Raw genomic sequence first — 17,937 nt, 5'->3', positions numbered from 1 at the left:
TGAAAACTGTCAAAAATTTCAATTTCATGTCATTCTGTTACCTAATAGTGTGTTGTTGTGTATATGAGTTCTGTAGTTCAAAGAAAACTCCAGATTAAGAGAGATTTGAGAAGCAGTGGCATATTGAAGTTATATAAAGCCATAAAACTAGATGAGATCATATAAGAACAAAGTGTCAAATAAATAAAAAAAAAAAGCCCGTAGGTGTGTTAGGAGCATAATAATATTTATAGATCAAGAGTAGATGGAGAAAGAAACTCAGAGAGAAGAACTGAAATGAGTAATTTTTTTTTTCCTAAACAAAGAACAAAACATATTTAGGAGTCTGATTTTTGGCATTGTTATTTTTCCATTCCCTGTCACATTAATAAGATAAGTATAATTTTTGAGCCATTTTGATTCTGAAAAGTTGGTTCTTTAACAAAAGAGCCTTAGTAAGACTTTTCAGATTTTCACAGCCCTAGAATTTATCTAGCTGAAATATTCAATATTTTATATGTTATTCTAACTTCTACCATGTATTCCATAAAGTATTTACAGTTTAGGTTATATTATCTTCCTATATTATATGAAACAATGAATTTGACATAGTTTCCATTGATAAATGATACAGTGTCAACTGAGCATTTCACTTTTCTCTTAGTTTCATAAGGTGTTGACATTTTTATCTTTAACTTCAATAACTCCATCTCGGGCAAGTGTTTACTTAATTATCTTTATTTAGACAGCATATTTCAAATTCCTTATATTGGATTATTAAAAATAGAAATGGAAACTAGGAATGACAATAATTTATTGAAATGACATAAAATGTCCCTATGTTAAATCTGGATAACCAGACTTCAAAATAAGCAGGAACAAGGTAACTATTTAGCAGACAACAGGCTACTGAAACAAATGGGTAGCGATCACTGAGGTATTCCCGCATTGGAAATGCAACACTACCATTTCCTATAAAGGCCATCTGTCACATTAAGTAACATCTAACTTTTCTTGAAATGTGGTCTGTCTTGATATCCCATGCCTGAGAAAGAAATATTTGACTCATCAATACAAGCTCTTATATCTATGACTACTAATTGTAGGATAGTTCTTTTTCCTACTAGATATACCATTAAAGTTGGGTTCTCTTCTAAATTCAAGATGATGTATTTAAATGATGAATGATCATTAAGTGAACAATCAACACAATCAGTAATTTCCCCAACATTTGCACCAATTCCTCCTTTGAAACTAGTGGATGCCCCAGGGCATTATTTGGCTCCATGCACATGTGTTCCTCCTATGTACTCATGTTCTCTGAGAGTGAAGATTAATAATCTCAGTCTTTTTGCTGTTTGACCAATTTGTGTGAGAAGCTATGTTGGCCAAGAGGCTATCTCAGCTTACAAATCAACACAAAGATGGTCAATTAAGCAGTTCAATTAGCATTTTTGAAAGATTCTTTTGAAGCCAGACTTTGAAATCAATAGTCTAGAATCATAGGGGTAAGAATTAATTAGTCCCCAAGTATATATAGTATAATTAATTTTCGATCCTTTGTTACCTACTGTATTTTACTGTAGAAACAAATTTTCCAAATATTGATTGCTGGTTTAAAATATATTTTACAGTCTTCCAGAGCATCACCATAACCTTGGTAGGGCCCTGTCTCACATACTAAAACTTCAAAAATTCAAGGGTGTATAAAGTCATTCATTCCTCTGTAACAGAGTATGCAAGAGAACTTCTTTCACTATGAAAATAATTATTTGGTTAGGAATGTATTTAAGATAATATAAAAGACATATGTATGAAGTAAATAGTGCTTGATGAGTGATAATGGGCTGAAAAATAAAGGAAATATAAATTTCACCATCAGACTGGTATGTTGGTACCAGTTTGGAGATATCTAAATCTGGGGCCTAAACCCAGCTGTAGTGAGGTATAGGAAGTAAAATATGAAGAACTGCTCTATATACTTTTTAATATTTATTTATTTATGCACCTCTTATTTATATCACCTCTGAGGCAGGGATGAACTCAAATGAAGCGGTAGAGGGCAGCTTTCTAGTGCAACACTTTAACCTGCTGTGCCTCCAGGGAGGGCTCCAGGAGCTTTATTTTATTTATTTTTAAATTTTTTTTATAAAGATTTATTCATTCATACAGAACTGGGGTACAGTCCAGAGATGGGGAGGGTGAGAGGATGCACCAGAGACAGAATGGGGAGCAGAACAGGCAGATTGACGAAGTACACTGCTGAGGGGAGCAGCGGGCAGGTCAGGAGAGGTCTGCCACGCCATGTGGTCACCTCCCAGGCAAGCGGGGATCAAACTCATGCGGAAGTGGCTTAAGCTTAGTGCTGTGCTTTAACCCGCTGAGCTACCAGGGAGGGCCTAGAGCTGTTATATTTTATTACAATTTTGGTATTGAATGGGAAAGGAAGAGATGTTAAATACAAGAACTATTCAAATTGGGTAGTATTATGCAGTTCCCCTAATTAATTTAAGCAACAGATAAAATAATTCCTATAAATAATGAAGAAGTCACCAAATGGGAAAATAGTAAGACAAAAACACTGTATTTCTTTATTTCTTCTTCCTCCCTCCCTCCCTCCCTCCTTCTCTCCCTCCCTTCCTTCCTTCCTTCCTTCTTTCCTTCCTTTCTTTCTTTATCTGTTTGTTTGTTTATCTATTGTTTGTTTATTTAGGTCCATTGCTTTTATGAGATAACTGAAGAGCACTTAAAAATAAAATTTAGTTGGGCCCTCCCTGGTGGCACAGCGGGTTAAAGCACAGCACTAAGAAGCTAAAGCCACTTCCCCATAGTTCTATTCCCGCCTGCCCCGGAGGTGACCACATGGCGTGGCAGACCTCTCCTGACCCACCCACTGCTCCCCTCAGCAGTGTACTTCGTCGATCTGCGTGTTCTGCTCCCCACTCTGTCTCTGGTGAATCCTCTCACCTTCCACATCTCTGGCCTGTACCCCAGTTCTGTACAAATAAATAAATCTTAAAAAAAAAAAATTGAGTTGTCAAATAACAAGTAGTCTATGCTTATCAGTGTTATCTCTGTGGTTACAGAGCTCCTAAATGATCTCTATTTCCCCCCACCTCTTGAAGTTCATATCAGTAAGCATCCCACTCGCAGCTTGTTCTAGGGCTGACTTGTATAACCAATAGAATAGGATAGATAGTCTATGAAAGATATATTGACTCCATATTGGTTTATCTCCCTTTTTTTACATTGCTCATTGAACAAAGGTCAGCCATGAGAATAGCTCTATGCTGGAACCCATATGATGAACAAGTGCTTCTGATACTGACAGAATGAATGTTCATATCTCAATTGACTGTAGTCAAATGATATTGGCTGACAGCCTAATGAAACTTTTTAAGAGATCATGAATTGGTGTCAGTTATCTAAAGTACTTTTGGAATCCCCAGTCTTAGAAATTGTGAGATAACGTGTTCATTGTTTTAAACTGATAAATTTTGGGACAGTTTAATGAAGCAACAGTTAATAAGTATATCTTTTGAAACTCAATTAAGCTTTATTGGTAACTGTTGCTATGGGCCCGTAGCTTTCTGATCTTTGACTATTGTCTCTTTATAATACCAACTTTAATAATGATGATAAAATTATCAGCAGTAAGTCAAAGGAGGTGGAGTAAATCTTTTATAGAAGTTTTAGTATATCACAACAAGAAAAAAAAATCAAAGCATAATTAATGCCTCCTCAGATAAACAGAGGGCCTTGAAAATATACTATAAAATTATTTGATATAATTTATTTAAAATTGAGCTAATGGGTTCATACTGGCTTAGAAACATAACTAGGTGCTAAATGCCCCTACTAATATACCAAATTAGATCTAAAATATGGTTTTTATCCATGAATTATTTAATGCCAGTATTATATTTTTTATATTTTATGTGAGTTGAATTTTCTTTTACACTGAGCTTGAACATTTGTAGGACAGTGCATACAAATGTTTGCATTGTTTTGACATACAAAAATAAAATTGTCTGTACTTTTTTCCTGTTACTAATGAAGCACCTTAATTAAGTTCTTCTGTTGTGGATGCATAAGTTGTTGTGTAGGGCAGTTATTTACCACCCAATGAAGTTTTGCAAAGTATACCAGTAATTCAGTTCAGTAAATCAATCTGTTCAGTGCTTTACTCTATATAGGCCCACTGTAAATACTTTCTGAATGGAGTTTAATTATATTGCTAACTCCTAATTGACAAAGTTTTTTTTTTTTTTTCTTTTCTTATTTTTTAAGTTGCCATAACACCTGAAATGTCTTTAGGGAGAATTTGTTTTCCCAAAGACTGTGTGAAAGAAAAATCACCTAAGAGAGAGGGTGAATTCCAAATGCCAACTCCTACAGTTTCTGTTTTAAAGATATTTTAATCATTATAAAGAACCACTTAGGACAGATATAAATACATTTATCTCTTCTGCCATGTCTACTAAACAAATTAGCTCTAAAATACCTAAAGTCCCCCTCAACTGAATTATGATAACTAAATAATTTACAAGTAGGTGTAGGTGTATGTGTGTTTATAATATAAAAGCTGAGGTAATGAAAAAAGCCCTTTATTGAATTTTTTTTCTTGTACATTTTAATGTGTGTTTTAGAAATTGGGTAATATACATGAGGAAGTACCTGTAAGTAGCAAAGAGGCCCAGAATCCTTGATAAGTTTAATATATTTAGGGAGAAACATATTTCAATGATAATGGCACATAAGAGATCATAGCACACATGTATAATATACTTGAACATAATAGAATACACACACACAAATACCTTGCATACTTTAAGACAAGTGAGAGAAGAGAGCACACTAGACAACTAGTGTTTATTCGTCCAATCTAGTCTTTGACCAAATACAAAAATTTGATGCAAATTGGATGGGTGGACTAGAATGCATGGGTGGAAATGAAGACGGGTCCAACAAAACAGCTACCTTTCATCTTGCTGTAAGTCTACTTTTATGAAGGATGTAAGTATAGGGAAAACTTATAGACAAATGTTTCCTATAATTATATGATCATAGCATATAGGATCATAGCATATAGGATCTGGCCTTCGGAAACAATGGCTTCATGTATTTCCATTTGATAATGCTAATTTTATATTCCCCTTGAAATACATAACTGAAGAGAAAATGCTAGATATTGCAATCAATAGGATTTACCAGTACTCCCAATAGCATAAGACATAAGATCATTTCAGTTTTTATTTGCTCACCTGTCAGGGTTTTCAGGTACAGCTATTGTTTTTTTAAACATGACACCTGCTTCTAAAATTTTACAGAATGTTTGCTATGCTAAATATACTTAAGCTTTTCAGGTTTCTGCATGTACACTGAAGATATGTGTTCTGTGGTAAATAGCACTAGGGACAGGTGTCCCAAATTAGCTTGGTAAGTTTGTCAGGTTGAAAACAAAATACTACCATGTGCCTTTTGCATTTTAAAAACCTGACATGGGCTATGCTTCAACATGATTAAATCTGGAAATCTATTTTTAAGTGCTTCCCTTCTCTTGCTTTTCATTCTGATGGAAACCCTTTTTGCTCCCATTTCTAGCAGTACTATTCCTTACAGGCTCATGAATGAGAATGTTTTCTACCTAAAAAAAAAAAGTTTTTTATTTTTTTAGAGAACTTTTGGCTTGAGATTGCCATTACTCTTTTTTTTTTTTTTTTAAATAAGGGTTTCTAAAATTCATTTTGCATAGATCTGGGGTGTAAGCCAGAGTATGACATAGGGTGGGGCTGTGGTAAAAGGATTCATCTGAGACAGAGTGGGGAGCAGAACAGATATACTGAAATACACTGAGGGGAGCAGCAGGTGAACAGGAGGGGTCTACTGCACCATTGAGGGTCAGCTTGGAATCAAACTCGGACCCTGGTGGTGACAGCAATGAAACTTAATCCTGTGCCACCAAAAAGACTCTTGCCTTAGCTCTTTGAATAACTGATTGTAGTTGAAGTTATGTTAATAACTTTTATTGACCTACCAATTCACATTTTAATTTCTGCTTGTATTTCTTTTATATTTTATTTGGACACTTATGTGTCTGCTTCTTTAACTAGGGAAGATTTGCCAACAGCAACACAAGCAGACCATTAACAAGGATTTTTACATTCAACCAGTAGTCTGCATTCTGTGTTCCTAACAAATTAGAATTATGTGCCTTTGAGGCAAAAGCTGATAGAATTGTCTGTATATCTCTGTTATAGCACCATGTGATTGGATTTTATATGTGTGTGTGTGTGTGTGTTAAAGGACTATATATATATTCAATATATGACAAGATCTGGAGCTAATTCATGATACAAATTTTAAACTTTTAACTTGTCATTTTCCTTTACTCTTTTTTATTCATTATTGCTGAATCCTTTATATATTTTCCATTTCAGGTATCATTCATATATATATTTGACCTGAATATACACTTCTGAAACCATTAAGTGCTGGCCTTATTTAAACCTTGTTTTTATTTACGACTCAAAATGAACAAGATTATTTTTTAATTGAAAATAACAGAGAAGAGGGCCCTCCCTGGTGGCGCAGTGGGTTAAAGCACAGCACTGAGAATCTAAAGCCGCTTTCGCATGAGTTCGATTCCCGCCTGCCCCGGAGGTGACCACATGGCGTGGCAGACCTCTCCTGACCCTCCCGCTGCTCCCCTCAGCAGTGTACTTCATCGATCTGCCTGTTCTGCACCCCACTCTGTCTCTGGTGAAGCCTCTCACCACCCCTGAGTCTCTGGCCTGCACCCTAGTTCTGTATGCACAAATAAATAAATCTTTAAAAAAAATAACAGAAAAGAAAATGTTTTAACTATAATTTGTTTATTTGACCTCAGCTGGCCTTTTCCCATATAGGTGAAGTAAGATAAAACTTAATTGTTGAGCTGTTGGGTTTGAAAGCTTCTCACCTGGAATGGCATTAGAGACAATAAAAAAACAGAAAACAAAACTTTAGCATGTAATATTGTGCATTTGTATTCCCTTTCAATACACATTACTTTATGTTGGGGACTCTTTGTTCCCCGATCACGGATTATCGGGGTCAGAACAGGCAGGGTCTCTAGGTGGGAGCAGCGTTGGTGTCCGCACCAGTGAGCAGAGATTCCTAAAAAAAAAGGGGGAAAGGAGAAAAAGGGGAAAGGGAAGCGAGGAAGACACGGTAAAAGGAGTTGGGTGCAAGTCTTCCTGCTCTGCCTTCAGCAGAGGTTTATTTTATACATTAGGAGCAAGCAGTGGGATGACATCAGCACATGAACTGGGCTGAGAGATTACAATCATCTCTCTCTCTCTCTCTCTTTTTTTTTTTTTTCTAACAATAGTTTAGGGTCGTATTGCCCTTTAGCTGAGATATAACATTTATTATTCTTAAAATCAATCTATTGAAGTTAAGATAGGTACATAAATTCATAAAATTTAAGGTTAACATTGTTATATTTACTACAGTGTGGATTGGCTAAAACAAAGTCCCTTTAAACCTTAAATGCTATTTAATGATCTTCATTCTTATTGAGACATCCTAGAGGGTAAATAAAGTTGAGGACTAGTAAAGGTGGAGGCTGAGCTGGAGATGTGAAGGGGGATAAGGTGAGGTCATGGGTCAAGGAGAAGTTGTGAAAGAGGGTAAAGTAAGGTCGAAGACTAGGCTGGATGAGTTTTCTGATAGATAAATCACTAAGGGAGATAATAAGATTCCTTATTTAAAGACTGAGCAATACAAGCTTAAGTAAGAGAGTAGAGTGATAAGATTTGGGTTCTGGTCCGGGCAGTAAAATAACTTTAATTATTTTTTAGCATGTTCTAGTACTGCCTTGTCTTACAATGTTGATTGTGTTAGAATTGTTTTTATTAATCAGCCAGTTGTAATATTATTTTTTGGTTTCTAGAGGAATTTTCTGTCTCACCTGAGCCAGGCAGGCCTTATGAGGCTAAGGCAATCTGGTTGTAAGCTGATGGTTGCTTAGAATATTTTGATATTACAAAAAAGGGAGGTAATAACATAAGTTAGCACTGAAATTCTGATTTTTAAGAGCACTTCTGTCTTTATCCAGAATATGTCAGTCGATAGAGATTGCATAGCATGTGTCAACTTTATAAAATGCAAATATTTCTAATATATCCAATTATTTCTAAGATAGGAAATGTTAATTCAATTAGGTATAGTTAGAACCAAGACATTTACAAAAATAAATAAATAAAAGCACTTGCAAAATTGTAAACAATGAGGAGAAAAACAAGGGATTTGTAAAGGTAAATTTAAAAGTGAGCACACTTGAAAGTTGAGAAAGACAGAAGGAAAATTATTTTCAAGGATCAAAATAGAAACAACCATGTGTACTTTGTTTTTGGAGCTCTAGATAGTGGAAAAGAAAAGCACTAAGAAAGCAGGTGTTGAATTAGACAAAGAAGTGAAAAAAAATCTGGAAGCATGAGACTTTCACTAATTTCAACCCATACATGAATGCCTGGATAATTTGGGATTCTAGCCAAATGGAATGGAACAAGGCAACAGAAACGAATCACGCTGTGCTTCACTGAGGATATTAGCAGCTTGATAATTGTGCCTGAAATGCTTTCCTTTGTTTCTGTCTAATTGCCATTAAATTCATCATTTCACACAGAAGTGAAAGCCAAAACTCAAGGAACACTTTGAGTAGTGTCAGTTCATTTTAGGACTTGTTTTGTCTGCTTAAAATCAAGCCAATTTTTCCACCTTATAAATCACCCATCTAAAGGAAATTATTTCAAATGACCTGAAAAATTGTAGGAATGCTAGGAGATTACTACTACTGCCCATTTTCTATTAACTTTTTATTCCTGTTGTGAATTTTGAGAAACATTTTTCCCTTTTGAAAAATGGGGCTATAAGTGGGGAATAATGCCACTTTTAATGTAATTATAGTGAATGGCCATTGAACTCAACATTTCTGATTCTGTGTTCTTTCAGTCATTCAGTATTATGGTAATAATTAATTTCTCATTCACAGACAAGTCTTTAAATTCTGGTTGAGGAAGGGCTTTGGCTATATCTCCAAGGCTTAGATGGGAGAGATGGTGCTCTCTTTCCACTGGTGTTGCCACCAGATAAAGATGGTATATATACTCAGTATATGTGCACAGCTTCATCCTGGAAATTCTAGACGTGGGAAGAAGGTTGTGGTAGCAGTTAATAACAGAAAAACAAAGTGAATTTTTTCCATCTCAGGTCTACTCCTATTTTCCTACCTTTTGGCAAGAAATATAGCTGTAGCCTTAGTAAGAGAACTGAAACTTTAGTTGTTATTTCTAGCTGGCAGCAATACAAAATAACACATCTATGCTAAACAACAGTGTGGCCAAGTAAGTCTCCACATTCCTTCAAATCTTCAGATTTTCTCTGCCAGTTCTGGCACCTGCACCACGTACAGACCAACTAGCCCTCAAACTGAGCCCTTTGCAATTTGAGTTAAACATGTTACAAACCCAAAGGATTTAGCAATTATTTATTTGCCTAAAAAGAAACTGACTTATTAGCTCTTATTGAATATGCTTATCTAGTTAAGTTGTTAGTTTGGAAATATGGTATTTTTCTTTATTTGAATCCAGTAAACCATATTGCTCTCCTTTGCAATTTACTCAATTTGTGGTATTGCTCTCTGCATATGATCTGGTTTAGAACTGAAGATCATGAAAATTGGAGAGTTTACACCGTAAGCTACTTACAAGAAAGGAATCAATATTTTCACAGTGTTAAACATACTTGGAGATTTTCTGCCCTATCAAATTCTTGTGTCCCTATAAACCTTTTGATGAAAATGACTTTTATAAGACCATAATTGACTCATACGGAAACCTCTCTCAAATAGTACACTGTGTTATGGCCAGCAGTTTCTGAAATGTGTGTAGTCATACTTTATTACCTGAATGAATTCCTTATTTAAAAATAATCATACATATTACCTTGTATAAAATCATTTCTCCCCAGCCTTTTCAAACCTTGTAAAAGTTTCATCTGGACAGACACAAGAGGTCCTTTCATCCTTATTTCGCTCACATTCCTTCTTCCCTCTCTCCTTCCCGCCTTCTTTCTCCTTCTTTCCTTGTTCTCTGTCCTTTCCCTTTGGTTAATATTCAAATTTCCAAAAGTTCCACTGTGCAAACTAGTGAAAATCACACCTCACTCTGAACAGAAAGAGCTAGAAAGGATTCTTTGCTTTAGAGAAGAACACCTACAAAGTAAAACACTCTGCTTACTATAACCTCATTTCATTATGGAACTAGGTAAACTTTCTAGGGGTAAATTGTAAAGGAAGAAATGAAAAATAGCTACTACATCCTCCTGAATCTATAATCCACAACTTCCCTCTACCCTGTGGGGCGGTGAGTCATTATTACTAATGGTATTCAAACATGAGACAGAATACACATTTGAGAAGGGATTATTTAAAAGCTTTCTGATGTGTAGTTAGTTAGAAAATGTTTTCTCGGCCCTCCCTGGTGGCACAGTGCGTTAAAGTGCAGCACTGCCAGCTAGCTGCAGCCACTTCAATGTGAGTTCAATCCCCAGCCCCAGAGGTGACCGCATGGCATGGCAGACCTCTCTTGACCTACCTGCTGCTGCCCTCAGCAGTATACTTCTTCGGTTAGCCTGTTTTGCTTCCCACTCTGTCTCTGGTAAATCTTCTCACTACACTTGCACCTCTGGCCTGTACCCCAGTGTTTTGTATGCATAAATAAATAAATCTTAAAAAAAAAAGAAAACTGCTCTTTCTCAAGGCAAGGGAAATGTTGGTCAATTCTTTGTTATGGATTAGAGAGACAAATAAGAACTTTCAAGATTACTGTTTTGTTTACTATTTCTTCTATTTTCCTCACTAGGAAAAAAGTATCTCTGAATAAACAATTTAGGTCATGAACTATAGGTTCATATTTCTGCTGGTTGATGAGGAATATGTATGTACCTAGGCACTTTGAGATAATACTGAGATAATTCTGAAAGGGTAATTCAACTGTGGAGTTCCTGAGTCTTCTAAGGCTACCTTTGGCAATCAGCTTTATGTTCTACCCAACCCTGTCTCCTTTATTTCCTTTCTACAGGTGATTAGAAAATTACTGCCTAGTGAGCTACATATATTCTATTTTTTATGCAAAATTCTGTTGCTAATAGCCTGATATAGATTTCTTTAAGAAATCAGAAATCTGAAAGAATCATTCAGTTTATGTCTTTTGGTTGCCTTTCATGTCTATAAGACCAGTGTTGTGAAGTTGTTCATTTACTTTCAGGGGATACTTGTAGCAGTGTAAAAACAAATCCAGAAATCTATAGTGGACACTAACAAAAATAACCACAACGCCTCATGTTTTGTTCCAATTCTTCCACTCCCTAGCTGGAGAACTTGAAGAAAAGTTACCTATAACAGTTCATGTCCTAAACAAGATATAACACAATACCTACCACATATTATTTTGTTGCCAGGAACAGCTGATTTGTGTGTTCAGAATACAGCAGTATCAACGATTGAATGCCAAGTGTTAAAACCAGGGAAATAATTTAATATCTGGAAGGTACCATCCATATTGGTGTAGGCTATCCTCAAATCTACCACTCTGATTCATGGACTGCACGGGTTTATAAGGTGGCCTAATTGCAGAAAAGCAGAGATGCTAGAGGACTCATTGTACAGGGGCTCAGAGCTGGATTCAGTTGATGGGAGAAGAAGGGAAAAGGATTCCTGTGTTCAGAATTTGTCATGGATTTTCAGACTCTGGAGAGCAGTGACGAAGAACTAAGGACCTGGGCTTCATCATCTGTGTAATGTTCCTCTGGTTTCCTGAAGAACAGTCCTTATATCCCAGCTATGCATTTTTTCCGTATAAAAACAGAGAGGTAGGGTAATGTGTGTCCAGATGATGGATAGTGGTCTGAGACTGATTGAGTTGCACAGATTTACCCTGTTTGTCTTATTTAGTTACAACTTCAGCACTTTAGTTATAAATCTATTTCAACAAGGCTTTATGCTAGGGGTTTCTAAGCCTAACTGAGGTATAATTGATTAAAACACACACACACACACACACACACACAAATATCACCTTTTTGACACTCTACAGTGAAATGGTTAAATGAAAATATATAGTTTCCATCTAATAGAGATACCAATGATTTTTTTTTTTGAAATGTTGATAAGAGGGAAATAAGAGATATTGGAGCTTTGCAAGCTCTCTTTTTAAGAGGTTAGATAGAATAGTGATAAAGAGCAAGGGCAGATGAATTAGACTGCTCTGGTTTCATGTTATTCTAATTGCCTATAAACATTAGTCCAATATACACTGTAAAATAAAACAAATGATATGTCTTGCATAAAATGATATATGGGAGTTCTAATGAATTAATAAGATCACAGTATTCAGCTCAAACCACTTGAAATTGCTTCCTTCCTTCCATCTTTCCTTCCTTCTCTCATAAAATATTTTGATGAGTTAATTTACATTTTATATTAAGAATAAAGTTTAGGTTTCTACCCACTGGAGACTGAGAGTCCAATGAAGGGAAGAGAACTTAATCAAAGATTAGTGGTCCATATAAAGAAGCATACATAGACTTTCAGTTGTGAGCTACTGTGGAGGACACAGCTTCATGCCTATAGTGAGGATTTGTCAAGAAATATCATGACAAAGTAGTAGGTGAGTTATAAGCTTAAGAAAAATATAATGCAATGAAAGAGGGAAGTCTCAGAAAACTGAAATCTCAGATCAAGGAGGATCAACTAACAAAATATGTTTCATCACATGCCAGGAGTATATAACCTGAACAGAAAATTGTCAGAGAAAAATAAGCAGGCAGCACTCTCCCAGGTGGCACAAGGGGTTAAGGCACAGCACTAGGAAGCTAGCCTGAGCTGCTTCAGCTTCAGCATGAGTTCAACCCCCAGCCAGGGAGCTAACCCACATGGCATGGCAGACTTCTGCTGACCCATCCACTGCTCAGTCAATCTGCCTGTTCTGCTCCCCACTCTGTCTTTGGTGAATTCTCTCACGGCCCCTGCATCTCTCTATGCATAAATAAGTAAATCTATTAAAAAAAAAAAAAGCAAGATGCCAAAATGTAGGTCATAGAAGAGACAGATATTATCAATTATTAAAATTAGTTTAACAACAAACCTTATTTTTTTAACTATATAACTATTTTCTAAATAATGAAAGATTATTAGAATTTAATGCAAACTATAAATCATTTTGTTAATTATCTCTGTAAATAAAATTGCTAATGAAGCATATAACCAAAATAAACAGTTTCTATAGAAACGACAGTGAGCCAGAGTATTTGCAAGAGGAAACAGTTAAATGCATTGCATAATGGCTAACACAGGTTAGTCAAATTTCATTAGAAACACAATGTGTATCCACTGTTTCTCTACATAGTTTACATCTCACTGGATATATTGAGCATCTGTAACTTGTGTTATGGTCATGGTCATATTCAAGTGTATGGAAAGGTGAGAAATTCACACAAATTCATTAGCAACACCTGGGACTCCAGGGTGCCAAGCAAGCATGTTAGTCGGGAAAGTGGACTGGCTTAAGAATAGCTATTAAAAAACACAGTGACTTCTTACAACCTTGCTTCACAACAACTATTATGAAGTACTCCTGCTGCCAAGTGTCAGCTTGTTACCAGATGGAGGCTCCAGTCACAGAATGAATGGTCATCATGAAGCTCTTCAGAATACTGCATTTGACTATGACTAAGATTTTATTTGTGAGCACAATAACACAAACTGGTTTCACCCTCCCTCCCTCCTTCTTTTCATTTTTTTCTTAAACAGTTTAAAATCTAGAATCTTATGGTTTGACAGTATTACATGTAATTTTGGCTTTGGTTTAGAGGTATCCAGAGTTGTGAACTATATTGGTAGGATATTCAGTGACAGAGCAACACTTTCAAGGTTCTCAACTAACTAGTGGATATGTGGATTCTGAGTTATTTTACTGAGAGAAAATTGGTCTAAAGTTAAAAGAGATGGCTGAAATTAACAAAAATATGTTTTAGTTTAGATAAATTGCTGACAACATAGTTGTATGTAAAACTCTACCAACATATTTACCAGGTAATAATTCTATTTTCTTAATTTAATCATATATCAACAACTGTACAGCCAGAAGCTCTATTTAGAAACATAGGGGGTCAGCATTAATTCTTTCTCTTTCTTGGTTAATCAAGTCATTAAGACATGCCAGTATTATTTGCTAACATCTCTTTAGTTAGTTGGCTTCTCCTCATCGTCACTTTCACTACCATCATTCATGCAACCTTTATTCCTCACTAGTACACATTTAGGTCTCTGTCCTCTCCTGTACTCTTATGTTTTCAGTCAGTTAATTTTGTAAAACACAAGATATAAATTATATAATCTCACCATTCATACACTAAGTGCTTTAGTAATTTTCCATTGTAGATAATAACATCTTCATGGAAATAATGTTACTAGTCACCAGCTCTCCCTTGTGACAGTGATGTCCTTGGATTCATTTCTAGTCATAAAATCCTCAGTCAGTCTGATCCCATACTGGTCTTTTCCTATTCCTTCATACATCATCCTCTATACTATTTGCTATAATCATTTTCATAAATGGGATTCTCTTAATCTCTACCATCTTTCATTATTCTCAGTGTCCACTAGTTTCATCCTCCAGATCCCAGCTTAAACCTCATCTTTCAAAAATAGTTTTTATAGGACTCTGGAAAGTTGATCTAACTAAACACTCTATTGTCAGTCATGACCTTTTTTACATTTTTTCCTATTTGATATATCTTTTTGCGTATTTATTTTCTCTGGCTCCCTCAATAGATTACATTTTTCATCAGAGCAGTAACTCCATCATTTTTCAATGTATATGTTATGCTCTGTGTTGTCACATACAGATGATTAAAACATCTTTCCAATAAATATGTGCATGTATATGTAATTCTAAATGATATATAAATATTCTACTCTTCTTAGAAACTAGTATGTTTTAACATTGTGGCCATGAAAATAGTGGTTCTATTTGTTCTGTGATTCAGTCTGACTGATTTTTGATCATGTAAAACACTGTTTTTTTAGTTCATAAGTTTGTACATAAATAATAGGCTGCTCTCAAATCATGTTAATATTTCCTTCAATAGCAGGGTCATGTGACATTTCTGTGGGTATCTCTTCTTCCCTCTTCCTCCTTTTGCTAGCAAATCATTACAACTCCATGCTATTTTTGGACTGTATTAGTTATCTCTTGCTATTTCAAAACTAGTGTGAGATCTAGAGGCTTGGGGAAAAAAAAATTGTATCTCAGTTTCTGTGGATCAGGAATTTTAAAATGTTTAGCTAGGGAGTTATGATTCGTGCTCCTTCAAAAGTTGCAGTCAAATTGTCAGCTTGGGCTATAGTCACATGAAGTCTTAGCTCACACTAGTGAATCCCCCTCTGTTACATGTCATTCACATGACCTTTGGCAAATGCCTGGCTACTGTCCATGTGAAGCTGCTCATCGTCTCCTGCTTTGCCCTCACAAATGGCGGGTAGCATCTCCCACAGAGACATAAAAGAGGATTTGCTTATTGGGGACATGTCATCTAATGTGGTTTCCGATGACTTCCCCAATTCTAATTCACTAGGTCTTACAGCACTATGGGAACTAGATTCCTCATCCCTGGGCCATATTTACCTTGAGAAAAACAATCAAAAGTAGGACATTTATTTTTCTGAGATTTGGGTAAGTTGGCTCCACAGCAATCTTTTGGGGACTAAATAAATTACAGTTTGTATTGTTTCTACACTTAGCTTATTGATTACAATTTCATTTTCATTTTTCTATTAAAACTCCTCTAAAGGCCTTCTCTGGTGGCACAATGGGTTAGGACGCAACACTGCAAGTCAGCCTCAGCTGCTTCAGTGTGAGTTCGAACCCCACCCCGGAAGTGATCCACATGGCTCGGCAGACCTCTCCTGTCTCTACCGCTGCTCTGTGGATCTTGCCTGTTCTCCTTCCCGCTGTCTCTGGTGAATCCTCTGTATGCCCCTGCACCTCTGGCCTGTACCGCAGTTCTGTATGCATAAATAAATAAATATATATATTTTTTTAAATGACACCCTAAATTTAAAAAAAGAAAACTGAAAAACAAAACTCATGTAGAGTAAGAAAATTTAAGCTTGAATTAACTTCCATTCCAATCCTTTATGTACACCAGCACATTTGGCAGTTGTAGTTTCTATATTTTCCTTGTCAACACAATAACAGGTCTTTCATTTTGCCTTGAAAATGGATGTCATTTTTGCTTTTAGAAACAGCTATATTATGGTTCCTATCCATTAGAGATGCATCATTACAAATGATTTCCTAGGATATTTTCCAGGGGACCAATATTTTTTAATAAAAGACAAAGTGATATCCTGCTGCTTTTTCATCATATGGCTTCTTATTTGTTCAGTTTTTTTTTTTTTCCAAATTTCTTTTCTCTGAAGTTATGCATGTTTACAGAGGTAAAAGGTTGGAGTACTTCTCTCTATTAATGTAGACTTGGATTTCTATAAGACTAGCATACTGCAGTGTTCAATTTTCCACCATGTTACTCTATTAAATATTGGTAGTTGCTTCCCAATGGTATCTTCTTCCAAAATTGTCTCTCAGTGGGATTTTGAATAGCAATGAGCTGTGTCATTAACCTTAATCATGAAAATATGTCCACTGCATCTAAAGATAAATACTTTATTTTGTGATGCAATATATTAAACATGAGTATGGTTAGAAATTTTTTTATTTATTTAATGATTTTTAAAGTTAGGGAACAATTGAAATTGCTCTTTTAAAAACAACAATTTTGGAAACAATAATTAAAAGCAATCTTTATTTGATACTTATAATTAAAAAATACTTATGATTCATCATATTTTTGTACCATTTTAAATTTGTGGAAAATTCTTGACTTATATATTTATGTTCTTTCAAATAAAAATGAATATTTATTTTGAAAGGATAAATGAAGCTGTGTCTCAAAGCAATACTATAATCTCAAATTCCTAACAAAAGATTGGGCATAGCAAATAATAAAATAAAAATGAAATGTTTATGCTGCATTCCTATTTTAATCTAATTGTCAATTATTGTAACTTCACTGGTTAATATCTAGGGAAGGGTACAAGATTGTGTAGAAAAATAACACAACACAAAATAAATCCCAGCTCCACAATGTATTTTATAAGAATAAGATAAACAAATTAATATGCTATATATTTCATCAATTTTGTAATTTGTTCTAACAATTGACTAAACATTTACTTACATTTGGACTTTTCTAATGTCTGTGTCACTCTTTTTTTTTTTTTTTTTTACTAATTCCATCTCTTTGTCCACATAACAGATGTTACCTGTTGTTAAGTTATTGACATGTAGGTTAAGAAAGTAGATTTTAAAATTATCGTTATATATACATTTGTCTAATGAACAGAATGTTGCTTTAAAATTATATTATAAAAACATTTTCAACCACTGAGCTTCAGATCTTATGGGGACTTTCTATATTTAATTATAATTGATTTTGATTCAATTCTTCAAAATAATTAATTTCCAAAGGGCAATAATTGTAGGAATAATTGTAGATATTTACATGACCTAAGAATTACTGTCCATGATTATGCCTATACTTAAGTAATTTCAAACCATGTCATCACTCTCTAAGTATGTGGCAAATGATCTAAAATTTGACAGTGTATATTGGAAGTATGCAAAGTATAAGTCTGAAGCCAACTCATAAATTATCAATTAAAAATGTTATCAATGGCATACGCTTAAGTGTTAGAAGAGCTGGATCCTGCAAATAATGTGCAAACATATGAGCCAAAAGTGAACAAAAGCTAGAATGAATGTGATAGACAAGTTCACTTGAAAGAAATAT

The sequence above is a fragment of the Condylura cristata genome, unplaced genomic scaffold (genome assembly GCF_000260355.1).
Source record: "Condylura cristata isolate star-nosed mole 26May11 unplaced genomic scaffold, ConCri1.0 scaffold00009, whole genome shotgun sequence".
In the NCBI taxonomy this organism is placed as follows: Eukaryota; Metazoa; Chordata; class Mammalia; order Eulipotyphla; family Talpidae; genus Condylura; species Condylura cristata.
Note: the sequence above shows the minus strand (reverse complement) of the source record.